This window comes from Felis catus, chromosome E3 (assembly GCF_018350175.1).
Source record: "Felis catus isolate Fca126 chromosome E3, F.catus_Fca126_mat1.0, whole genome shotgun sequence".
Taxonomy (NCBI): domain Eukaryota; kingdom Metazoa; phylum Chordata; class Mammalia; order Carnivora; family Felidae; genus Felis; species Felis catus.
The window spans coordinates 9,589,952-9,614,913 of record NC_058383.1 but is presented as its reverse complement, the minus strand read 5'-3'; the positions used below and the strand labels follow the sequence as shown (position 1 = coordinate 9,614,913).

The window sequence follows — 24,962 nt, the reverse complement described above, 5'->3', positions numbered from 1 at the left end:
GGGGCTCGAACTCACGGACCGCGAGATCGTGACCTGGCTGAAGTCGGTCGCTTAACCGACTGCGCCACCCAGGCGCCCCTAACGTTTATTTATTTTTGAGACAGAGAGAGACAGAGCATGAACGGGGGAGGGGCAGAGAGAGAGGGAGACACAGAATCGGAAGCAGGCTCCAGGCTCTAAGCCATCAGCCCAGAGCCCGACGCGGGGCTTGAACTCACGGACCGCGAGATCGTGACCTCAGCTGAAGTCGGACGCTTAACCGACGGAGCCACCCAGGCGCCCCGCACTGCCCTTCTTTACGGAGTGAAAAATGCTGAGTGCCCCACTCAGCTCCTCACTAGCCTCACACTTCCCGTCACCAGCCAGCAGTGACAATCCTCACCTGACAGAGTATGGGGAGCATTAAATGAGATGCCTTTTACACATGCAGGGGCTTTTGATTCCATCTTATGACACGCATTATAATATTTGCTTCTCCACAGTGTAGGGGGGACTTTATGACCAAGGGGGAGAGGGCTGGAGAAGGAAGAGACCAGGCAGAAACAGCAAGCAGGAGAAGAATGAGGACAGGGCTGAACAGGGCAGGAAGCCCTTGCTGTCCGTGTGTTGCAACCCAAGTGAGTCCGTATGGCAGGGTCATTGGGTGGGAGGGTTTGGGGTAGGGCGCTTCGCCCTGATTGGGAACATCCTTCAGAGGCTTTTCCAAGGCCCTCAAAAAATAAATGCCAAATCTGGATGCTCTGACTGGGGAAGTAGGCAAGGCAGGGATCACCAGCCCCATTTTACAAGGGCAAAATGGAAATCTACAAAGGGTAACTAACTAGACAACATCACAGAGCCACCTATCCCGGCTCCCAAAATGGGAACGTGCACCCTTCCAGCTTGAAGGGGTGGAGTCCAACAGACAGAGTGATCGTTAAATTTAAAGTTAGAGCAAAAGAAGGAGCTTCTATTCTGCAATAGAAAGGGAGGACACAAATAGAAAGGGGGAGGAAGGGGGATAAGGGGAAGGAAGGAGGGAAGAGGGAAAGGGGGAGGGGAGGGAAAGAGGAGGGCAAGACAGCATATACAGACCCAGTAGACTTGAGGAAAGGAGGTGGACAGGAAAGGGAAGGAAGAGGGGCCCTGTGAAATGTCCTGACCCCAGCTGAGCTCCAGCTCAGACCCTGCCCCTCCCTCACCTCCTGTGGCTTCTCCATCTGAGAGGTGGCATGTGGTCAGAGCTGTGTTTCCCCAAGTGTGGCAGCCACATTACCACGTGATACAAAGCAAAAGATATATATATATATATATATATACATATATATATATATATATATGAGAAATAAATAAATAAATAAAGTAGGTAACAGGACAAATAGCGTGCACATGTGACAAAAAATTGTGACAATTGTGACAATTGTGACAATGACCCAGGAATAGCCGAGCCTGAGAGATGGGGCCAAGATGCCCCCTGAGGGCCTCTCCCATCCCACGTGCACCTAGGCAACAGGCGCCGGAGAGGAGGGAGGAAGAGGTTGGAGGCCGGGTGGGCACCTGGGAGGGGAGGAGCAGGTGAGGAAAATGGAGTCGTGCCTGGCAGGGAGCAGGGAGTAGTGGTCCCACCCTTGCAGAACGGCAGTGAGGGTGGCTGTCCTGGTTGCCTCTCCTGCGTGAGCCACCCCAAGGGGAATGATGTCGCACCAAACCCAAAGCTGTGTGATGGGGGCCAATGGACATGAGCCAAGGGGGTGAGGGGACACTCTAAGACACATCCCAGTGAGAAAGAACTGGAAGAAGTGGGCTGCTAGCTTGGACAAGAAATGACTTCCAGGAGCCGTGAGATCATGACTTGAGCAGAAGTTGGTCACTTAACCCACTGAGTCACTCAGGTGCCTCCAGTCAATTGATTTTTGACAGGGGTACCAAGGCCATTCAATGGGAAAGGATAGTCTTTTCAACAAATGGTGCTGGGACAACTGGATATCCACATGCAAAAGAATGAAGTTGGACCCCCTACCTCACACCATATATGAAAATTAACTCAACATAAATGTAAGAGTTAAAACTATTGAATTCTTAGAAGGAAACATAGATGTAAATCTTCAGTGATTTGAATTAAGCAATAGTTTCTTTGATGCAACACCAAGGGCACAAGCAAGCACAGAAAAAAAATCATTGGACTTCACTAAAATTAAAAACTGCAAATCAGGGGTGCTTGGATGGCTCAGTCAGTTGAGCGTCCGACTTCAGCTCAGGTCATGATCTTGCGATTTGTGAGTTCGAGCCCCATGTCGGGTTCTGCGCTGACAGTTCAGGGCCTAGAGCCTGTTTCAGATTCTGTGTCTCCCTCTCTCTCTGCCCCTCTCCTACTCGCACTCTGTCTCTTTCTCAAAAATAAAGAAAAAATTTTTAAAAATTAAAAAAAACTTTGCAAATCAAAGGATACCATCTAAAAGATGAAAAGTCAACTCACATAATGGGGCAAATATTTGGAAATCATTGGGTAATTCCAGTATCGAGACAGATTCTTCAGAAAGCTCTTACAGCTCCATAATAAAGACAAAAAAAATTTTTTTTTAATAAATGAAGAATCTGACAAGACATTTTTCCAAAGAAGACATACGCATGGCCAATAAACACACAAAGAGATACTCAAATCATTAGTCATTGGGGACATACAAATCAAAACCACAACGAGATACCACTTTGCATCGATGGCTATGGGAAAAAAAAAAAGAAAATAAGCATTGGCAGGGGAAGAAATGGAAACTCTCGTACCTTGTTCCTGGGAATGTAAGATTGTGTAACCACTATGAAAAAGTTTGGCAGTTCCTCAAAAAGTCAAACATGGGGTTACAGCATGGTGCAATAGTTCAACTCCAAGGTACATACTCTAGACTCTAGAGAAAAGAAAACATGCTCATGTTCTGCCAGTGAATGTCCACAGCAATATTATTCACAGTAGTCAAAAAATGGAAACCAGCTAATGCTCATCAGATGATGAATTTATAAACAATGATGATATATCTATATGGTAGAATTTTATTTAGCTGTAAAAAGGAAGCACCGATACATTTATTGTGACAGAAGTCAGACCCCAAACGTCATATAGTGTATGATCCCATTTAGAAGAAGATCCCATTTGTTTAGAATGGACAAATCCACAGAGACTTAAAGTAGATTAGTGGGTGTCAGGGGCTGGGAGAAAGAGGGAGTCGAGAAGGATGGGATTTCTTCTTTTGGGTGACAGAAATGTTCTGGAATTGGGGCACCTAGGAGGCTCAGTCGGTTAAGCAACTGACTCTTGATTTCGGCTCAGGTCATGATCTCACAGGTTTGTGAGTTTGGGCTCTGCTCTGGGTAGGGCAGACCCTGCTTGGGATTCACTCTCTCCTCTCTCTACCTCTCCCCTGCCTGTTTTCTCTCTCTTTCTCTCTCTCTCTCTCAAAAATAAATAAACATTAAAAAAAAAGTTCTAGAATTAAATAGTGGTGAAGGTTGTACCAACTGTGGATATGTTACTCAACTGCACACTTTAAAGGCATTAACATGATGAATTTTGTGTTATGTGGATTTTATCTCAATGAAAAGCTAAAGAAAAAAAAAAAGAGCACGCAGAAGGTGAGGGAAGTTTCAAAATATTTGCCCAAATGGTGTGGCCTGCATGAGTTTATTGAGGACGCACCCATTCTCAAAGCCTCTCTCCCGTGGCTGAATTTGATCCAAAAGTCTGACTTATCAAACTGAACATAGGAGGGTAGGGGTGGGTGGGAGCAGTGGGTTTTTCCCTGGTCCTTCCTCGACCCTGCACACACTTCCTGGCAAGCAGGCAGAAAAGGAGTCTTCTTTTGATGGGTTTCATGGCCATCCTCATAGAGTGGAGGCTTCAGATCCCCGTGACTCTCTTCTTTTCTTCCCTGATAACCCTCCTCAGGGCCCAGCACCTCCTTACTGCCTTTGTCCCTTGTTATAGAAACCTACTATTTTATAGAAAGGCAATAAAAAGGTATTTGCTCCAGGGGTGCCTGGGTGGCTCCGTCGGTTAAGCATCCAACTTCAGCTGAGGTCATGATCCTGAAGTTAGTGAGTTCGAGCCCCGCATCGGGCTCTGTGCTGACAGCGCAGAGCCTGGAGCCTGCTTCGGATTCTGTGTCTCCCTCTCTCTCTCTGCCCCTGCCCCACACACATTCAGTCTCTGTCTCTGTCTTTCTCAAAAATAAGTAAACATTAAAAAAAATTTAAAAAAAGCATTCACTCCACAGATAAGTGACTGACAACAGTTTAACCATAAGAGGCTTCTTGGATTCGAGGCCTCTGCAAATGAAGACAGTGGGAGCCAGGCTTCTCCCTACTGGAGAAGTCCATTGAACATGGAGGTGGGGAAGGAAGGCTGTTGGAATGAAAGCAGAGGGATCAGTGAGTATACGTAAGTAAACATTTAGAAACGATGACATACCAGTGGCGACGAACAGACCTAATAAAAACATTACTTCTTGGAAAAACAGCTGAATCTAGTCCTGGAGCAGAGAAGGTAGGGCCTGGAACATCTTTTTGGGCCAGAAAGTAGTAAAGTGCTCAAAGAACCATGGGAATACGTCAAAAGGACACGGAAGGCAGATTGTAGGAGCTCACACAGGCCAAATCTGGGACAATTTGACCAGTAATAGTGATAATGATGGACTGAGAAACATGAAAAAGAATCCATAAATATGTTTTGGGTTGAATTGAGTCCCCATCCCCACCAAAAAGCATGTATATTGGAGTCATAACCACATTCTAGAATGTGATCTTATTTGTTTGTTTTATGTTTTATTTTTGAGAGAGACAGAGACAGAGCATGAGCAGGGGAGGGGCAGAGAAAGAGGGAGACACAGAATCCGAAGCAGGCTCCAGGCTCTGAGCTGTCAACACAGCGCCCCATGCAGGGCATGAACCCACAAACCGTGAGATCATGACCTGAGCTGAAGTCAGATGCTTAACTAACTGAGCCACCCAGGCACCCCAAATGTGATCTTATTTGGAGACAGGTTCTTTGTAGAGATAACCAAGTTAAAATGGGGCCGTCAGGATGGGCCCTAACCCACGATGATGGGTATCTTACTAAAAAAGGGAAATTTGGACCCAGTTATAGACATGCATAGAGGGAAGACCTTATGAAGACACACGGGGAGAAGGTGACCATTCACAAACCAAGGAGAGAGGCCTGGAGCAGAGCCTTCCCTCACAGCCCTGAATGGGAACCATCCCTATGGACACCTTGACCTTGGACTTCCAGGCTCCAGACTTTGAGACCATGCATTCCTGTTGTTTAAGGTCCCTGCCCTGCCCCAAGTTGGTGGTACTTCATCACAGCAGCCCTCGAAGGTTAACACAGGGCGAGGAGACGAAGCTCTACCTTGCAGTGGGATGCCAACTAATAAGCAGAGAAAATGCTAGAACTAGAAAATCACTCATGGACACTAAAGCTCTAAGGTGACAGTGTGATGGGAAATGGGGTATTTCCATTGTCTCACTGTGTCTCCCCACACATTCTAGCTAATTACGAACAGAAAATCAGTAACTCGCCGGGAGGACATTAAAACAAGCAAATAAAAAACAAATTCGAGTCTTCCTAATAAGGTTTGAAACTGGACTGAGGGTCAAGGAGAGGAACAGCCATGGTATGTTGGAACATTCTAGTCCCGGACCTGCTAAAAAACAGCAACATGAACTTGGGCAAATCACTCACTTCTCCCAAGCTTGGATTTCCTCACCTCTGAAGTGGGGTGGGGTGGGGTGTAGACTCATGTGGTCCTGAGAATCCAAAGAAATCATGGATGTGAGAGCTTTGGGTAAACTTCGAAGCATGGCACACCTACAAATCTTCAGCATCCTGTGGGAAATAGATAAGCCGACAAATTGAGCCCCTTCATTGGACAGCACAGGAGCGAATAAATATTTGGGGCCAGTGGGCCTTTCTGGGCCCGTAAAATTGGATTTCAAGGCATTCTGGCTCTGCTGTCTCTTGAATGGACTTTAACGATGAAGAAAAATGACCAGGAATGTATGTCCCACCCTATTGGGGTTGTCTTTTTCTTAAGACCTGGGCCTGGGTGACAGCTATTTCAGGATGTGCTTTGAGGGGTGGAGAAAATTTCTCCCTCTTCATGATATGGACCATGGAGTTACCCTCTGAATAATGTCTCCTTTGTTAAAATGCAAATATGTCTCTTGGCAGGGATAACAAATCCCTCACACACATCCACTAATAAAACTGAAACCAGTCATCCAACCATCCATCCACTCATTGAACACTGATGTGTGCCAGCTTCTTGTTCACCAGAGGCACCTGAGTGTGAATTGCCCTCGGGGTCCTCACCTGGGGCTGTGAGAGACAAAAGCAATCACAACTAGAGGGGGAGGAAGTACACCTGGCCACACTGAAGAGCAGATGAGGACAGAGAACACGTTCTGGAAGACGTACCTCCTGCGTTGAGTAAGGCTGATTGAGGTGGGAAGGCCTGGGAGGGCAGCTGTGGAGACCTGAGAGGTGTGTTCCAGACCCGGGAGGCCACAGGTACAAGGTCAAAGAAGAGAGGTGACTTGGTCAAGTCTATAGAGTTTTACAGAGACCACTCTGGCTGCAGGTAGGCTATGGGAGGGATGCAGGGGGCGGGGACAGTAGGAGGCAGTGAGGGGTGGAAAGAAGGGGATGTTTTTGAGAACTCCTCAGAAAGCGGATTTGACAAGATTCGGTGCTTTGGTGGTTGAGGAAGGAGCAGGAGCGGCCAGGATACCATTCAGGCTTCAAACTCGGGTGCATGGTGGGGACGGGGCCATTCAAGGAAGAGTAGAATCCATCAGGGAAAGCAGGTCTGGGTGGAAGCTATTTGGGGCTGTGGGGTTCAGAGTTGTGGGGGTCCTAGTAGAGCCTTTGAGGATGTAGCAGGCCCAGAGAGATTGCCCCCACCCGGGGTCAGATGCCCCCACCCGGCCCAATCCCCAGGCATGGACAGTAGAATGCCATGAAAATGGTGCACCCCCTACAAGCAGACTTTCCTGGGTTTGTTCCCTGCTCCTACTTGCTCTCTTGGTGGTCCCGGGCAAGGCGTTGAACTTCTTGGAAGCCTGGCCCGTTTGCAGCAAAATGGGAATATGAGGGCGCACCTGCCAGGATGGTGAGGGGTCCTGAGCCTCAGGGAGAGACTCTATCCCAGGCCCGTGTTCTAGGACTTGGCAAGTCGCCGCCACACTAGACCCGCATCCCTTAGGCTATTTCCTTAAAGACCCACTTGGCTCCTTCAAACTCTCACCTGACTCTCTTATGGTCTCCATTCTGCGGGGAAGAAGCGGAGCCCCAGAGAGGCTGCGTGACTTTGCTCAAGAGCCCGAAGCCATAATGCAGCCCAGCTGGTCCTACGCCTTCCTAATAAAGAACCTGTACCCTTGCCACGGCGCCAGGCGGACCCAGGCTGCTGCACAGTGCCAATTCCGACAGGCAGAGTCCTCTTCCTCAGGTGACCCTCACTGCCACCCCGTTTCCTCAGGCTCCGTCAGCTCCCTCCTGGATTTCTGTCCCAACCTCCTAACCGAAGGTGGCTGAAGATGGACAGAGTGTCGGGGGTTTGAAGCAGTGGGAAGTGACACGAGGGTGCCAGGTGGTCAGATGGGCACAGGGGTGGGGAGCACAGGGGATTCAGGAAAGCAGGCTGGGGGTGTCGTTGCTACCTGTGTTCCCCTCCCCCCTCCCCACCAAACGCACACACACACACACACACACACACACACAGTCCCACTGGAAACAGTGTGTTCCTGGGAACCACTTACCTGGAGATAACAAAGCGACAGCCTCAGCACCAAGTGCAGAAGCATTTCCCCTCGTTTAGTAGATCTGGGGTGGCAGGGAGAGTGGGTGGGAGAAGGGGACAGTGCCCCCCCTGATCCCCGGGCAAGGAGAGGAGCCGCCTGCACATCTTACCTTTTTTTTTTTTAATTTGAAAGAGAGGGAGAGTGTGTGAGAGGGGGAGGGAGGTAGAGGAAGAGAGGGGAGAGAATCTTGAGCAGGCTCCGTGCCTAGCTCAGATCCTGACACGGGGCTCGATCTCATGAACCTTGAGATCATGGCCTGAGCTGAAATCAAGAGTCGAACGCTTAACAAACTAAGCCATGCAGGTGCCTTTACCATGTTACCTTCAATCGTCTTGGAAATTCAGGAGCCCAAGTTTCCACATGGACTTTTGAGAAGTTGGCTTCGTGGCAATACACAGACATCGACAGGTGCAGATGCAGGGATGGGGGGACGTCGCCACCAGGAGAGCAGTGAGTCCACTGTCAAAACCGACTTCTCCCCCACCCCGAGCCTGGTCCTGGAAGGAGTGTGTCCCCGAGGGGAGATGGGTGGCAGCTATGGAGCAACTTGCCCTTTCGTCTCCTCATGGTAAGGCTTGAAAGAGCTCAACTTAATAGGAACCGGAGGGGACAGATAGCAGCTAAACCCGAGAGCACTGCTTAACCAGCTGGCCCAGTCTGCATAGTGCACTGGAACAGCAAGGGGCCTCAGGGATCCCCTTGTATGTCTCAGTGTCATTGCTGCCTCCTATACTTTGGAGGTTAAGGGGAACAGAAGCAGAGTTAAGCGGTAAAGCTCAAAGGAGGAAGACATCTTGTGGTGGGCAAAGCCATCCAGAAACAGATCTGACTGCCTTGGATGATAGTGAGGTTCCCACCAAGGGGGAGGGGGGGGGGGGTTGTGCAAGCATCTTTTGGCAGAGCTCCGAGTAGGAAATTCAGGCTTCAGATAAAGAAGCTCCATCCAGCTCTGGGGTTCTGGGATGGAGGGAAAGACTCATTTTAGACTCAATGCCATTAGAACTCAGAGTCCACTGAAAGAGAAATACATAAACACATAATCACAGTATAGTGTGAGAAGGCATAGGGAGCAGAGAGGTTAAGAGTGTGGGCTGTAGAGGCAATTAGGCCTGGGCTCAGATCCTGGCTTTTCTAGCCTCTGTTTTGTCATCTGTGAAGTGGAGATAAAACCTTCTGCTTCCCAGGTTACTGTGGGGAGACAGAGTGAACCACTGCACGTAATGTTCCTGGCATGGTACCTCACCTGCAATAAATGTTAACAAGGGGAAGTCATTGCCAGTGAGAGGCACCTGACTGCAAAGGGCTCTGGGAAGATGCAGCTCTGTGCTGGGGATCAGGGAAGCTTCAGAGGAGGAGGAGCAGGAGCTCCAGAGGGACAAGGGGTCAAGGGCATTCCAGGCTTAAGGGGAAGAGCATGGGCAGAGAGAAACCGGATGAGCAGTGGAATATGCTGAGTTCTGGAAGATGCTAGGAAGACGTGAGATTGGGAGGTAGGGGGCAGGGGCTGGGGTAGCACATGGCATCTCATCTGTCCTGCCCCAGATGCAACTGGTGTATCATTCCTCACCGTCCAAAGAAGGCACTGGTGTCCTCCCTCCCTGTATCTGATAATGTCTCTGCTGTTCTTGATTCTACCCATTTAACAACTCCTGGACTTCTCCATTCCTCCTCAGACCCATTCTGCTACCTACCAGCTTGTCTTCCTCCAAGCTATTCTGCGCATGGATGCAAGAAAGCCCCACCCTAAGATGCAAACCAACCCTGGTCACTCCCCTGCCTAAGACGCTTCGCTAGGTTCTCATCACCAACAACCAACTTCATCCATTCTCTCATCTCCATAATTTTTACCATCTCTGTCCACCACTTAATCTGTCATATACTTAATGGCTTTAAAAAATTGACTTCATTCAAAAATATCCATGAAATTATAGGTTTAGTATACTGGCTCTATTTCCTCCAATACACATTGAAATAAACCCACAAGTATTAAAGTAAACCAGGTGTGGGTGTGTGGGTGGCTCAGTCGGTTAAGTGTTGAACTCTTGATTTCGGCTCAGGTCATGATCTCAAGGTTTGTAGGATCAAATACCACATTGGGCTCTGTGCTGGCAGTATGGAGCATGCTTAAGGATGCCATGCCTGTCCCCCGGACTCTCTCTCTCTCAAATGTGTGTGTGTGTGTGTGTGTGTGTGTGTGTGTGTGTGTGTGTGTTTCACTCTGTAGCAGAAACTTATCTATGTTCTGCCCATATTCCCTTGTTCTTGCTAATTCAGGGAATGCTGGCTTGATTTCCACCTGCCACCACCTGGCTGGCCTGCCCCCTGGGCCCAGGCTGACCTATTGGAGAGGAAGGCTCAAGAACTCCACAGGGAAGTGGCTGACACCAACACCAGTGATTCTCAGCAAACACCATGGCAGATCTTGGTTGACAGGTAAGATGGGGCCAGTGATGTGCTGGTAAATGTTTAACAACTGGCCCTGTGGGGGGAACTCTGATTTGTAGCATTTGCTGATTCCTATGGTGCAAACACCCCTAACACGGCTGATTTCAAGCTTTCAACCTGACGTCACTGAAACCGGAGTTGGGAAGAGATGCTCTCCCCAGTAGACATGAGCCTGCTTTGTGTACCAGTGGGTGGGGCCCAGGAGAAGCCCTCTAAGAGGATTCTTAAGTTCCGGGAGATGCAAGGAGGGAGAAAGTGGTGTGGAAAGGGAGGTTGGAAGATATTTGCTAACCTGAAGCTCACTGAAATCCAAGTGGGTGCAGAAGGAGGAAAGTCCTCTGAGTATGTGCCCAAGGATATTTCAGGTGGGCCACAGCTGAGGCCAAGAAGGCAACGAGTCCCAGAGCAGAAGGAGACAGAAAGCCCTAACCACCCAGTTTTCCTGTCTTGCCTGAGGTTAGGCCCCATCCTTCTCCTTATAGAAATAGCTCTTATACAGAAGCCAGGGAAGGATCAGATTCTGCTGATCCACAGTATCTGGTAGCTGAAGAGCTCACTAAATGAAGAACTGAAAGGCCATTCTTCCTGAGGACTGACCCAGCTGGATTTCTTCCCTAAGACAGAAAAACCTGAGGCTAGAGTCACAGAACCCCAGGTCCTTCTCTGGGCTGCCCAAGGCTATTGAAGTTCTGGGTCGGGAGTCAGACATATGCTTCTCATGTACTTGACTCCCAAGACTCATGGGGTCCGTTGGACTAGTTGGGAATCTTGCTCTCTGGGTTCCAAGAGACAGTGTGTGGCAGGGAATCTCTGTACCCTGGAGAGCTGGAGCCAGCACCCTGATTCTGCCCCGTAGGGGGGATGTGGAATTGGACTACAGGCTCTTCTTCCATGCACTCATGAGTCACAAAAGCACTTTGCAAACCGCAAAGCCTTGAGCAGAAGTGAGCAATGGGATGAGAGTGATGCCCCGTCCACCCAAGATCCCTGGGGAAAGGCTCCTGCACATTAGCTCAACACCAACCCTCACGCTGTGTCTGTGAACCATCTCTGTCCTCAGGTGCCTTGCAGGGAGACAAGGCACGTGAGAAAGCCAATTTTGCTCATGCTCTCCCTGGTGTCTGCCACTATGGACAATACTCCTAAAGAATGTCTCCTTACAAGGAATGATCTCTTTATGTACACAGTCTGCCAGAATATAATGACTCCAAGAGGAGTAGCCACCGATACGATGGTAGTTCGGATGACTTCGCAATCTTTGAGAAACAAGGGAAGACACTGGATCGAGGGCTGATAGACCTAGATTCGAATTCCAGCTCTAACTTACTAGCTCAGTGGGCAAGGTACAGACTCTCTCTAAGCCTCAGTTTTCCTACCTGTAAGATGGGTAGAGTGGTCCCCACCCTGTGTGCCAACCTGAAAGCGATGTCAAGAACTTAGCTGAGTTAGTGGGTGTGAGTTGGGAGCTCCCCATTCAGGTATGAAGACTGGTAAGTGCTAATTTGGCTGGACCATAGACCTGGATCCTTAGAAAGGAATGAAGAATACCAGAAATGATAAATATGTGGGCAAAACCAAAAAGCAATCTTTTTTCTTTTAATTCATATAAAATACATAGACTGTTTATAGCAAGAGTAAAAACATTTTATTGTGGGGTTTATTACATATGTGGGTGTAAGACATATGATAACTACATGAAGGATGAGAAGAAATGGAAATACGTGGTTGCAAAGTTCTTAGAATTTCTGTCAAATGGTACAATATTAGCTCTAGACTGTGAAAAGTAGACTGTGAAAAGTTAATGATGCATATTGTATTCTTTAACCATCAAGGTCATGCAAAGAGATATTGCAAAAAAAAAGCCAACAGATAAATGAAAAAGAAATTCTAAAATAAATATGCAACGAACCCCAAAGAAGATAGGAAAGTAGGAATAGAGGAACATAAAACAAAAACAAAAACAAAGGGTAGAATGAGCACAAGCCAAATAAAATGGTAGACTTCAACCCTAAATCATTACATTAAATGTAAATGGACCTGTGTTGGGCCTCCAACACCAGCTTTACATTCCAAGATTTACTAGAAGAACTCAAGACTCAGCATGCAGTTGTGTGGTTGCACTGATGTATTAAGGATGCACAGCTGGGATTATAAGGAAAAAAGACTCAGGTGGAGTCTGGAGGAATCCATATACAGGCATCCTTCTTCTGGCTCCCTCCCATGAGAGATCACATAGAGCACACTTTTCCATAAGCCATGAAAATGCAGCAACACATGTGTGTTCCTGCACACAGAAACCCATTAGAGACTCAGTACTCAAGATTTTTATTAGGGGCTGGCCAGGCTGGCCTCTGTCTGACCTCTGTCAAAATTTCAGACTCCCTAGGGGCGCCTGGGTGGCTCGGTCGGTTGAGCTTCCGACTTCGCCTCCGGTCATGATCTCACGGTCTGTGAGTTAGAGGCTCTGTGCTGCGTCAGGCTCTGTGCTGACAGCCTGGAGCCTGCTTCGGATTCTGTGTCTCCCTCTCTCTCTGCCCCTCGCCCTGCTCATGCTCTGTCTCTCTCTCTCTGTCAAAAATAAATAAACATTAAAAAAAATTTTTTTTTTAAATTTCAGACTCCTAAAGGAAAACAGATGCTCAGGGTACAGTGAATCATTTTTATTAGTTAACTATTGACTAGGAATATTCCAAGAGCCAAATTCCCAGAAGCCAACCAAAAGCCAAATTTGCAGGATGCCTCGGTGGCTCAGTCGACTAAATGTCTGACTCTTGGTTTTGGTGCAGGTCATGACCCCACGATTCATGGGTTTGAGCTCTGCGTCAGACTGTGTTGACAGCATGGGGACTGCTTGTGATTCTCTCTCTCTCTCTCTCTCTCTCTCTCTCTGTCCCTCCCCTGCTCATCCTCTCTCTCTCTCTCTCTCTCAAAATAAATAAATAAATAAACTTAAAAAAAAAAAAAAGGCCAAACTTGCAAGCAAGACTTTCTAAGGCTAAGTTTCAGCTATGCTACGTTAACTCTTTTCTGCACAGGACTAGACACTCCAGTTAAAAGAGATTGTCCAACTGGATAAAACAGCAAGATCCACTACCTGCTGTCTACAAAAATTGCACTTTATTATTTTTTTAATTTTTAATGTTTTTTAAGTTTATTTTTGAAGGAGAGAGAGAGAGACAGAGCATGAGTGGAGGAGGAGCAGAGAGAGAGGGAGACACAGAATCTGAAGCAGGCTCCAGGCTCCGAGCTGGCAGCACAGAGCCCGACGCAGAGCTCGAACTCACGAACTGTTGAGATCATGACCTGAGCCGAAGTCGGATGCTCAACCGACTGAGCCACCCAGGCGCCCCCAAAAATTGCATTTTAAATATAAAGACACAGATAGGATGAAAATAAATTGATGGGAAAAGATATACTATGTAAACAGAAGGATAGACATTTCACAGTAACTCACCAGGAAGACAGTACAACTGTGTGTGTATACATAATTATGAGTTAAAAATACATAAAGGTAATTTTGCCATAATTAAAGAGAGAAACGGGTCCACAATCATAGTTTGAGATTCTAACACAGCCTTCTCAGGAATTGATAGGGCAAGTAGATGAAAATCAGCATGTACATAGAAGACGTGAAGCACCATGACTTAACTGACACAGAACACTACATCCAATAAAGGCAGAATACACATTTTCCCCCCCAAACACACATAATATGGCCACTGAGATACACTATATGCTTGGCCAGTGGTTCAACACATTGTAAGAATCGAAATGTTAAAGAATGTGTTTTCTAACTACAATGGAATTAAGTTAAAACTCATAACAATAATGTACCTAGGAAAACATATTTAAAAATTAAACCAGGGGCGCCTGAGTGGCTCAGTCCGTTGAGCGTCCGACTTCGGCTCAGGTCATGATCTCGCGGTCTGTGAGTTCGAGCCCCGCATCAGGCTCTGTGCTGACAGCTCAGAGCCTGGAGCCTGCTTCAGATTCTGTGTCTCCCTCTCTCTCTGTCCCTCCCCCACTCATGCTCTGTCTCCCTCTCTCTGTCAAAAATAAATAAACATTTTAAAAAAATTAAACCAAACATTCCTAAATAATCCATGGATCAAAGGAAATTATAAAATCTTTTTAATTAAATAATAATGAAAATGCAACATATGAAAAATGCGATGCAGTTAAAGCAGTGCTAGTTGGAGACTTACAGTGCTTAATGCTTATATTATTAAGAAAGAGAATGAAAAGAGAAAGCTCTAAATCAGTGACCCAAGTCTTCATCTTTATTTATTTTTATTTATTTTTTAAGTCTTCATCTTTAGAAACTAGATAAAGGGGGCGCCTGGGTGGCTCAGTCGGTTGAGTGTCCGACTTCGGCTCAGGTCACGATCTCGCGGTCCGTGAGTTCGAGCCCCGCGTCCGGCTCTGGGCTGATGGCTCAGAGCCTGGAGCCTGCTTCCGATTCTATGTTTCCCTCTCTCTCTGCCCCTCCCCCGTTCATGCTGTGTCTCTCTCCGTCTCAAAAATAAATAAACGTTAAAAAAAAATAAAAAAAAAAAAGAAAAGAAACTAGATAAAGAACACCAAGATCAGGGGCACCTGGCTGGCTCACTTGGTAGAACATGTGACTCTTGATCTCAGGGTTGTGAGTTCAATTGGGTGTGGAGCCTACTTAAAATGAAACAAAATAAATTTTAAAAAACCCACTAAGGTCAACCCAAAGTAAGCAAAAAGAGGGAAATAATAAAAATAAGAGCAAAAATCAATCAAATAAGTAACAACACAGAGCAAATTAACAAAGCCAAAAGTTGATTGCTTGAAAGATTAACAAAATTGATAAGATCCTAGCTAGATGGATAAAGAAAAAAAAGAGGATTGTCACTACAGATTCTATAGACATTAACAAGATAAGAGAAACAACCAGTAGATCAGAGAAGAAATCACAAGGAACATTAGAAAACATTCTGAGATTAACAAAAATGAAGACCCAATACACGATGGGATGCAGCAGTACTTCCAGGGGCATGTATATCTGTACATGCCTATACGTAACAAAAAAGAATAGAAAAAAAATTGATGAAACCCAAAGTTGGTTCTTTGAAAAGATCAACAAAACTAACCAACTTTTAGCAAGACTGGCCCGGAAAAAAAGGATCAGTAAAATTGGGAATGAAAGAGGAGACACTACTACCATCCTTATAGAAATACAAAGGATCATGAGGGAATACTATAAATAACTGTATATACCAACAAAACAGATAACTAGGATGGAATAGATTCCTAGTAGGGCACAAACTATCAAAATTGACTCAAGAGTAACTCAAAACTCTTAATAGACATATAATAAATAAAGAGATTGAATTCATAATAATAATTTTAAAAAACCCACACCCAAAGACAAGTCCAGGCTCAGATGGCTTCTCTGGTGAATTCTGCCAAAGATTCAAAGAAAACTAACATCTGACTCTTCACAGACAAACTCTTCCAAAAAATAGAAGAGGAGGGAATGTTTTCCAAGTCATTCTATGAGATCAGCATTCCTCTGATGCCAAAGCCAGATAAAAACATCACATGAAAACTACATACCAATATCTCTTATAAATATAGCCACAAAAACTCTCAGCCAAATACTAGCAAACTGAATCTAGCAGCATATAACAGTTATTACACACCATGACCAAGTGGGATTTATCCCAAGAATCCAAGGTTGGTTTAATATACAAAAGCCAATCAATATCAATAGAATAGAAGAGAATAGAATAAAGGGGAAAAAAACATATAATCACCTCAGTAGGTGCATAAAAAGCATTTGACAAAATTCAACACTAGGCATATAGTCCTCACCCCAATAAAGGGCATCTACAAATAACCCACAAATAACTCGTGGTTGGTGGGTTCCAGCCCCTCATTGGTCTCTGTGCTGACAGAGCAGAGCCTGGAGCCTGCTTCGGATTCTGTGTCTCCCTCTTTCTCTACCCCTCCCCTGCTCACACTCTGTGTCTCCCTCTCTCTCAAAAATAAATGAACGTTAAAAAATTTTTTTTCACTTAATAGTGAAAGACTGAACACTTTCTCCCTAAGATCAGGAACAAGACAATGATGTCAATTTGCATTACTTTTACTCAACATTTTACTGGAGGTTCTAGCCAGGATAGTTAGGCAAGAAAAAGAAATAAAAGGCATCCAGATTGGAAAGGAAGAAATAAAACTATCTCTATTTGCTGAATACATGATATTATTTATAGAAAATCCTAAATAACACACACACACACACACACACACACACGCGCGCGCGCGCGCGCACCCACATACACTAGGGCTAATAAATGAGTTCACCAAGGTTGTAGGATAGAGAACAACATAAAAAAACGGTTGTAGGGAGGTGGCTGGTGGCTCAGTAGGTTAAGCGTCTGACTTTCAGCTCAGGTCATGATCTCACAGTTTGTGGGTTTGGCTTCTGCATCAGGCTCCACTCTGATAATGCAGAGCCTGCTTAGGGTTCTCTCTCTGCCTCTCTCTCTCTCTCTCTCTCTCTCTCTCTCTCTCTCTGAAAATAAAATAAATAGACTTAAAAAAACACAACAGTTGTAGGGGCACCTGGGTAGCTCAGTCAGTTAAGTGTCCAACTCTGATCTCAGCTCATGTCTTTTTTTTTAAATGTTTTTATTATTTTTGAGAGAGGGAGAGAGTGCATGAGCAGGGGAGGGGCAGAGAGAGGGACAGAGAACCCGAAGTGGGGTTCCCCCCGATGTGGGGCTCAAATTCATGAACCATGAGATCATGATCTGAGCCACCCACGCACCCCTCAGCTCAGGTCTTGAGGTCTTGATCTCAGTGTTGTGCATTCAAGCTCCATGTTGGGTTTCATGCTGGGTGTGGAGCCTACTTTAAAAATAAAATAAAAAACAGGAAACAGTTGTAGGGGCGCCTGGGTGGCTCAGTTGGTTAAGCATCTGACTTCAGCTCAGGTCATGATCTCATGGTTTGTGAATTCGAGCCCCCAGTCGGGATCTGCGCTGTCCGTTCAGAGCCTGGAACCTGCTTCAGATTCTGTGTCTCCATCTCTGCTCCTCTCCCACTCACACTCTGTCTCTCAAAACATGAATAAACGTTAAAAAAAATTAAAAACAAACAGTTGTATTTCTACATACTAGGAATATACAATCAGAAAATAAATTAAGAAAACAATTCCATTTACAGTAGCACCAAAAAAGAATAAAATAGAGAATAAAATAATAATAAATAAAATAGCCAAGAATAAATTTAATCAAGTAGGTGAAAGCATTATATACTGAAAACTATAAAACATTTTTGGAAGAAAGAAGACCTAAAAAAATGGGAAAACTCAATATTGTTGAGTTAAAAAACTCAATACTGTTCGGGTTAAAAAACTCAATATTGTTAAGACAGCAATCTTCCCCAACTTGATCAACAGATTCAATGCAATCCCTAGCAGAATACCAGCTGGCTTTTTTGCAGAAATTGACGAGCTGACTCTAAAATTTATATGGACATTCAAAGGACGCAGAAGAGCCAAAATAATCTTGAAAAAGAAGAACAAAGTTGAAGGACAAACACTTCCCAATTTCACAACTTACTACAAACTAATCAAGGAAGTGTGGTCCTGGCATAGGAGAGACATACGGATCAACAGAATAGAACTGAGAGTCCAGAAGTAAACCCTCACATTTATAGTCAATTGATTTTGACAAGGGTGCCAAGGCCATTCAACGGGAAAGAATAGTCTTTTCAACAGATACTTACATGCAAAAGAAAGAAATCAAACCCCTACCTCGCACCATATGCAAAAATTAACTCAAAATGGATCTGAGACCTAAATGTAAAAGCTAAAACCATAAAATTGGAGAAGGAAACCTAGGAGTAAATCTTCCTAACCTTGGATTTAGCAATGGATTTTTAGATGTGGCACCAAAAGCAAAAACGACCAAAGAGAAAACAGGTAGACTGAACTCATTAACATTTAACATTAACATTTAACAAAGAATGTCATCAAGAAAGGGAAAAGACACAGAAAAGGATAAAATAGTTGCAATTTACATATTTGATAAGGGACTTGTATCTCAAAATATGTAAAGAACTTTTACAACTCAATAATAAAAGGACAACCTAATTCTAACAGGCAAAGAATCTGAATTTCTCCAAATCTCCAAAGAAGATGCTCAAATGACCATTAGGCATGTGAAAAGATGCTCAATATCAATGGGAAATGCATTCAAAATCACAGCAATATTACTTCATACCCACTATAAAGGCTACAATTAAAAGGACACTAAAAAGACTCGTTATAATACGTATTGTGAGGATGTGGAAAAATTGGAACTCCCATGCAGTGCTGGTAAAACGTAAAATGATGTGGCTGTTTTGGAAGACAGTCTGGTAGGTCCTCAAAAGGTTAATCATACGGCCTTACAATTCTGCTCTAGGACATAGAACCAAGAGAAATTAAGACACATGTCCACGCAAAAGTTTGTTATGTAAATGTTCATAGAAACATCGTTCATAATGGCCAAAAGGTAGAAACAACCCAAATATCCATCAACTGATGAATGGATAAAAAAAAGGAAATATATCCATACAATGGACTGTTATTGAGCAGTAAAAAGAAAGGAAATACTGACATATGCTACGTGATGAATCTTTAGCAAATATGCTAAATAAGCCACAAAAGATCACATATTGTGTGATTTTATTTAAATGAAATGTCATAAATGAACAAATCTATAGAGACAGAGAGTGTATCAGTGGTTACATAGGTTTGGGGGCAGGTGAAGAGGAAGAGAGGGGAAAAGAGGAGTGACAGCTAATGAATACAGGATTTTTGGAGGAGTGGGAAATGAGAGTGTTCTAAAGTTGTTCATAGTGGGGGCGCCTGGGTGGCTCAGTCGGTTAAGCGTCTGACTTCAGCTCAGGTCATGACTTCATGGTTGGTGGGTTCCAGCCCCTCATTGGTCTCTGTGCTGACAGCGCAGAGCCTGGAGCCTGCTTCGGATTCTGTGTCTCCCTCTTTCTCTACCCCTCCCCCGCTCACACTCTGTGTCTCCCTCTCTCTCAAAAATAAATGAACATTAAAAAAATTTTTTTTAAATAATAAAATAAAATTGTTCATAGTGTTGGTTACACAACCTTGTGAATATGCTAAAAACCAATGGATCAGGCCTTTCAAGTGGATGAATTCTATGCTATGGAAATAAATCTCAATAAAGCTGCTATACAAAAATAAGGGAATATTATAAGCAATTTTGATGAGAAAATTCAGCAAGTTAGATGAAATGAACAAATTTCTTGAAATATAAAACTTGCCAAAGATGTGTCAGAAAATCTGATTCTCTTTATAACTCTTAAGTAGATTGATTTCATTGTCAAAATCCTTTCCATGTCTCTTCAATAAATGATGTTGGGGGGAACTGGACAGTTACATGCAAAAGAATTAAACCTGACCGCGTAATCACCCCATAGAGACAGAGCGTGTGCGAGCAAGCAGGGGAGGGGCAGAGAGAGAATGGGACAGAGGATCCGAAGCAGGCTCCGTGCTAACAGCAGAGAGCCCGATGTGGAGCTCAAACTCACAAACCATGAGGTTGTGACCTGAGCCAAAGAGGGACACTTAACCGACTGAGCCACCGAGGCACCCCCAAATAACCTAATTTAAAAAATGAGCAGAGGACTAAAAGAATAGACATTTTTCCCAAAGAAGTCATGCAGATGGCCAACAAACACTTGAGAAGATGTTCAACTTCACTACCAGAAAAATGCAAATCCAAACCACAATGATATATCATCTCACACCAGTCGGAATGGCTAGAATAAAAAATATAAGAAATAACAAATGTTGGAGAGGATGTGGAGAAAGGGGAACCCTTGTGCACTGTTGGTGGGAATGTAAATTGATGCAGCCACTAGAAAAAATAGTATGAAGTTTCCCCCCAAAATTAAAGATAGAAATACTTTATGACTCAACAATTCTACTTCTGGGTATTTGCCCAAAGAAAATAAAAACACTAATTCAACAAGATATATGCCCTCTGATGTTCATTTCAGCATTACTATAATAGCCAAGATATGGAAGCAATCTAAGTGTCTATCAATAGATAAACAGATAAAGAAGATGTGATATATATACAATGGAATATTACCCAGCTATTAAAAAAAAAAAAAAGAAAGAAATTTTGCCATTTGCAACATGGACAGACCTGGAGGGTATTATGCTAAGTGAAATAAGTCAGACAGAAAAAGACAAATACTGTATAATTTCACTTATATTAGAGTCTGAAAAACAAAATGAAACAAATGAACAAACAAAAAAACAGACTCATAAATACAGAGAATAAACAGGTGTTTGCCAGAGGGGAGGGTGGATGGGGGATGGGTGAAATAGGTGAAGGAGATTAAGAAATACAACCTTCAAGGGGCGCCTGGGTGGCGCAGTCGGTTAAGCATCCGACTTCGGCTCAGGTCACGATCTCGCGGTCCGTGAGTTCGAGCCCCGCGTCAAGCTCTGGGCTGATGGCTCGGAGCCTGGAGCCTGTTTCCGATTCTGTGTCTCCCTCTCTCTCTGCCCCTCCCCCGTTCATGCTCTGTCTCTCTCTGTCCCCAAAAAATAAAAAAAAAAAAAAAAAAAAAAACATTGAAAAGAAAAAAAAAAAGAAATACAACCTTCCAGTTATAAAATAAGTCACAGGGATTTAAAGTATGGGGGAGGGGGTGGCGGCTGGGTGCCAGACAAGCCTCTGACTTCGGCTCAGGTCATGATCTCACAGTTGGTGAGTTCAAGCCCTGCATCGGGCTCTGCACTGGTGGTTCGGAGCCTGCTGAGGATTCTCCTTTCCTGTCTCCCCTCCTTCTCTCTTTCTCTCTCTCTCTCAAAATAAATAAATAAACTTTTAAAAAAATTTAACAAGAAAAAAATTCAATTCCTTGGGGCACCTGGGTGGCTCAGTTGTTTAAGTGTCCAACTTCTGATTCAGCTCAGGTCATAATCTCACTCTTCTTGAGACTGAGCCCTGCGTTGGGCTCTCCACTGAGCGTGGAGCCTGCTTGGGTTTCCTGTTCTCCCACTCTCTCTGTCCCTCCGCCCTCTCAAAATAAATTTTTAAAAATAAATAAAACATTAAAAAAATAAAATAAAAATTCAATCCCTCCAATAGTGTCAAAATAAAATCGTTAGGAATAAATTTGGTCACAGATACATAGGAGCTGAATGTGAAAACTATAAAACGTTGCTAAATGAAATCATAGAAAACTTAAATCAGTGAAAGACTCAATATTTCTAAATAGTTAAATCTTCCCAAATTGATCTAAGGATTCAGTGCAATCCCAGCAATAAATCCAGAAGAATTTTGGAGAAACTAGCAAGTTGATTCTAAAATTGATACGGAAATGCAAGAGACTTAGAAGAGCAAAACAATCTTGAAAAAGAACAAAATTAAAAGGATTTATATGGGCCGCCTGGGTGGCTCAGTCAGTTACGTGCCCGAATTCAACTCAGGTCATGATCTCACAGTTCGTGGGTTCGAGGCCCATGTCAGTCTCTGTGCTGACAGCTCAGAACCTGGAGCCTGCTTCAGATTCTGCGTCTCCCTCTCTCTCTGTCCCTCCCCCGCTTGCTCTCTGTCCCTTTCTCTCTCAAAAACAAAATAAACATTAAAAATTAAAAAAAAACATTTATACTCCTTGACTTCAAAGTTTACTACAAAATTACTGTAAACAAGGCAGAGTGATATAAAGATAATCATACTGGGGCACCCGGGTGCTTCAGTTGGTTAAGTGTCTGATTCAATTTTGGCTCAGGTCATGATCTCACAGTTCATGAGATTGAGCCCCGCGTGGGCTGTCAGCACAGAGCCTGCTTGGGATTCTTTCTCACCCTCTCTCTTTGCCCCTCCCCTGCTCATGCTCTGTCTCTCAAAATAAATAAGTAAACATTAAAAAAATAAGGATAATCATATCTATCAAAGGAACAGAACAGAGTCCCCAGAAATGTATATGCGTGTCCGTGGGTTGTGGTTTTGGTTAGCAACCGATATATAACAAGATCACCCAAACCCCAGTGACTTAAAAACGACAAAAATTATTTATTTGCTCACAGTGCTGCAATTTGGGCAGGGCTTAGTGGGAAAGTTCATCTCTGTGCCTCATGGCATCAGCTGGGCTTTTAAATCAGTGATCCCGTTTAACTAGGACCAGGGGATCTACTTCTAAGATGGCCTCTCTCAGAGCTGTTGGCTGGGAGCTCACTCAGCCGGAGTCCTCCGTTCTCCTCCATGAGGTTCCATGGCACCTGTTACTGCGTTGTGGTCTCAACATAATTCAGTTTTATAGGCTTTGCCCAGCATGAGCATTACAAGAGGACAAAGCCCGATGTGCATGTACTGATCAAGCATCTGCGTGCATCACACCTGCTCATGTCCCATTGGCCAAAGACAGTCACGTGGCTAAAGCCAGCATCAACGTGGAAGTGTAAATGCAAGGGTGTGAATACCAAAAGACATGGTTTATTCCCAAAGTAGCACTCCACCCTGGTCCACTCACTGGCTGCTTCTCTCCCACATGCAAAACACAATTAACGTCTCTCCCACATGCAAATTAACACATGCAAATTAGCACACATGCAAATTAACACGCATGCAAATTAACACACATGCAAATTAACACACATGCAAATTAACACAATTAACGTCTCTCCCACATGCAAAACACATGTCTCTCCCTCATGCAAAACACAATTAACGTCAGACTTTATAACCTATGAGAACGTGGTAAAGGTCAAACCATCCCAGCAAAAAGTCTGAATTCTGGACCAATCGACTTTTGTTGTTAAGTAGGCTTTCTCTTTTAGAGCAGTTTTAGGTTCACAGCAAAATTGAGAAGAGACAGAGATTTCCCATGTACCCTCTGTCCTCACACATGCATAACATCCCCTGTTATCAACATCCCCCAACAGAGGGGTACGTTTGTTACAATCGATGAGTATACATGGACACGTCATTGTCACCCCGAGTCCTCAGTTTACATTAGGGTTCCCTTTTTTTTTTCTTTTTTTCACATTTCTTTATTTTTGAGAGAGGGAGACACAGAGTATGAGCAGGAGAGGGGTGGAGAGAGGGGCGGAAACACAGAATCTGAAGCAGGCTCCAGGCTCTGAGCTGTCAGCACAGAAGCCGACATGGGACTTGAACGCACGAACGGTGAGATCATGACCTGAGCCAAAGTCGGACACTTAACTGACTGAGCCACCCAGGCACCTCTCTTTTCTGTGTTAAATAAGCTCTAGGCCCAACATGATGCTTGAACCTAGGCCCAGAGATCAAGAGTCACATGCTCTACCAATTAAGCCAGCCAGGCACCCCACCATTTGAGTTCACTTTTGGTGGATCAACCAATTTTAAGAAATAGTGCTGCTTTCAATGCGTATGTCACATTGATGACAGGGATAAAGGGTGTGTGTGTGTGTGTGTGTGACTACCTGTGCCAGCCAGTTTACCCATTCTCCACTCTTTCAGAGACTCACAAATTTGCAATTGTGGGGTGTTAAGATTCTCCATATTCCCCCTTGCACCAAAATTTAAATAAGAAAAATAACTGTACAATACTTTAAAAATCATTTTAGCCTTAAAAAATCTTTCATGTAGGGGGGCGCCTGGGTGGCTCAGTCAGTTGAGTGTCTGACTTTGGCTCAGGTCATGATCTCACAGTTCATGGGTTCAAGCCCACATTGGGCTCTGTGCCAAGAGCCCCAGATTCTCTGTCCCCCCCTCTCTGCCCCTTCCCTGCTCTCTTTCTCTCTCTCTCTCAAAACAAAAAAAGTCTTTCACATTTAAAAATAAAATCTAAAGGGGCGTCTGGGTGTCCCAGTCAATTGAGCATCCGACTCTTGATTTCAGCTCAAGTCATGATCTCAAGATTCATGAGATCAGGCCCCACATTCGGCTCTGCACTGAAGCATGGGGCCTGCTTGGGATTCCCAATCTCTCTCTCTCTCTCTCTCTCTCTCTCTCTCTCTCTCTGCCCTCCCTCCCTCTCTCTCTCTCTCAAAATAAATAAATAACATTAAAAAAATAAAATCTAGGCAGTTTTGATTAGAGCCAATGGAAGAGTGTCACAGCATTTACTGAGAAGGAGAAGGGAAAAATAAAAAAAAACACTTGATACATTGAAAAGAAAATAGGTAACATGTACTTTACAACAATCACAGGGGTTTGTATGTATTTTTTGAAGTAAGTATTAGGCCCAAGCAATACCACCAGCCCAAGAAATACCATAATGCTCGTAAATATTTTATTCTTTAATAAAGAAAAAAGAAAAAGAAATACGTATTTTCTAGCCCCATCCACTGAAAAGGCCTAAAAACAATGACATTATGCAAAGTGCTCTATTTAAAACCTGAGACAACTTACGGACACCATGCTCAGGACACTTTCCTGAGTGATCCAAATGTTTCTCTGGGTGTACATGCGTTGGAATAAAGTAGTTGCATGAAATGTGAGAACAGGAATCAGGCTATTATTCCCTATAATACGTGCAACTATGTGAAAATTGGATATTGTAAGGAAGAAAGAGACTTCAACATTACAGCTGAATGCAGTGTGGCTTAAACCAACCGCAAAAAGACATTAAAAAATTTTTTTTTTAACATTTACTTATTTTTGAGAGAGACAGAGCATGAGCAGGGG

General features: G+C 44.3%; 1 long non-coding RNA gene across 1 annotated transcript; it reads left to right on the top strand.

Moving 5' to 3' along the window:
* The first annotated feature begins 7,173 nt into the window (after positions 1 to 7,173).
* Positions 7,174 to 11,033, top strand: LOC123382595. Its single transcript, XR_006591182.1, has 3 exons — positions 7,174 to 7,478; positions 8,175 to 8,398; positions 10,105 to 11,033. It is a non-coding gene; the product is annotated as an uncharacterized LOC123382595 (long non-coding RNA).
* The last annotated feature ends 13,929 nt before the right edge of the window (positions 11,034 to 24,962 follow it).